The sequence below is a fragment of the Schistocerca piceifrons genome, chromosome X (genome assembly GCF_021461385.2).
Source record: "Schistocerca piceifrons isolate TAMUIC-IGC-003096 chromosome X, iqSchPice1.1, whole genome shotgun sequence".
Classification (NCBI taxonomy): domain Eukaryota; kingdom Metazoa; phylum Arthropoda; class Insecta; order Orthoptera; family Acrididae; genus Schistocerca; species Schistocerca piceifrons.
The window spans coordinates 648,802,732-648,804,728 of record NC_060149.1 but is presented as its reverse complement, the minus strand read 5'-3'; the positions used below and the strand labels follow the sequence as shown (position 1 = coordinate 648,804,728).

The following is a 1,997-nucleotide window of genomic DNA, read 5'->3' as shown; positions in this document are numbered from 1 at the left end:
ATTAGCGTTGAGTGTTCTTTAAATGAACTAAAAAAGAAAAAAGAAAATTTGATGTTGACTTACAGAAAGCTTGCGTTAAAGGTAAGGAACAGTACGAAAACTGGGGATGGTATTAACGAAGAGTACAAGCCGGAAAACTTTTCATACGAGAAAATGGCATCTGTTTTGCACAGTACCTATAAACCAAGCTAAATGTCTGATAAGGCAAGCACTTTTATGGATATTTTAAAGCTTGTTTTTGTCTCATTACCTACTTCTCATCAGCAGTTTTTACTCAATACTAGCTCGTAGTTCTCTCGTACAATGAAAAAACTCATGTGAATGAAAGGAAGTAGGGTGTGGAAGTAAACAAAATTCACATAGATGATCAATTTATTTAGATTTTGTGCCACAAAAACTACTTATTTTCAATAACAATACTTGTCTTTCCAAGCTAACTTGCCAATTATGAAATACTCAGCGAAGGAGTTACGAACGCCCCTCGCTTCTTCTCTCGGTTTCTAGCTAATTTATTTACAGGTAGGGCCAACGGCCTTGCCGCAGTGCTAACACCGGTCCCCGTCAGATAACCGAAGTTAAGCACTGTAGGGCTGGGCTTGCACTTGGATGGGTGACCTTGCGGTCTGCCGAGCGCTGTTGGTAAGCGGGGTGCACTCAGCCCTTGTGAGCCAAACTGAGGAGCTACTTGACTGAGAAGTAGCTCCGGTCTCGTAAACTGACGTACGGCCGGGAGAGCGGTGTGCTGACCACATGCCCCTCCATATCCGCATCCAATGGCGCCTGTGCGCTGAAGATGACACGGCTACCGGTCGGTACGGTTGGACCTTCATGGCCTGTTCGGGAGTAGTTTAGTTTAGTTTCCTTACAGGTAAGAAGGAAGTCACTGCACTGTTGGTCATTTCTCCAAGACCCAGGCATTGTTTCAACATCACAGTCAAAGGTACCTGGAGGAGTATAAAATCTTGTTGATGATCGATTCTCCTCATGAAGTTACGCAAAAGAATGCATGACGGGGTAACGCTGTTCACTTTCTCGGGCTCTAGAACCATTGGTTCTTTGAAAACTCGGAAAGCAGATGCCATTATATCAAAAACATTTTCAACAGTACGACACGCACGAGATAACCGGTACCCGAAAATTCTCGCTTCCTTTCTCGTAAATACCAGGTCATGGCGTCATCATGTGGCGACTCAAGGCAAAAACTGCGTCGCCAACAAAGACATACGGTAAGATTTTATTAGATGAAGGCAGCTTCCCGTCTGGTGGTAGTTTCAGTTGACCCCTCTGTAGTTTAAAGAACTGGGATGAATTGTTGAACACCACTCCATCACTTATCTGACCTTGGAATCCAATGTCCACAAATGTGAAATGATCCACTAGAGCAAGACGTACCACACTAAAGGTCCCTTTGTAATTGAAAAATTCCATACATGTATTCATTGGGCTCTGTATTATGATATGTTTACTGTCTCCAAAAAGTTCGAGAAGTTCCAAACACTTTCGTAATGCTATGCTATGTCCAGCCATTCATCTTCATTTATAGACAACTGAAAAAAGCAGGGTTGTTATACTTCGCACATATAACGTAGTTAATTTAAATGTAGCTCTTTTTTAAGAGTACTTCTGAATTTAAAACGTGGTTTCAAAAAGGCAGGCTATATACTGTGCGTTGTTTTCAGGAACCAGAGAATAAATAGTATGACCCACCAAGTACTGAACTCGCAACACCTGATCCAGTAGAATCTTCTGAAATAAACATTGCGTGATACGATGATGAAAGTTATGACACTATAGCTACTGAAGTCGCTGTAATTGATGAAGGTGGACTTACAATAGGTAGGAAAAAGGTAACCCGAACATACAGTAAACGTTGAGAAACGTTACACCTTTATGAAACAAGTTACTAACAAAGTGAAAACAACAGAAGATGAAAGCTCTTTATTTTTTGACCTGTTGTGATTGAAATTGAAAGCGCTGTGATGGCACTCGCGAAATAG

General features: G+C 41.5%; 1 pseudogene; it reads left to right on the top strand.

Moving 5' to 3' along the window:
• Nucleotides 1–524: 524 nt before the first annotated feature.
• On the top strand, nucleotides 525–642 carry LOC124723383 (annotated as a pseudogene).
• The last annotated feature ends 1,355 nt before the right edge of the window (nucleotides 643–1,997 follow it).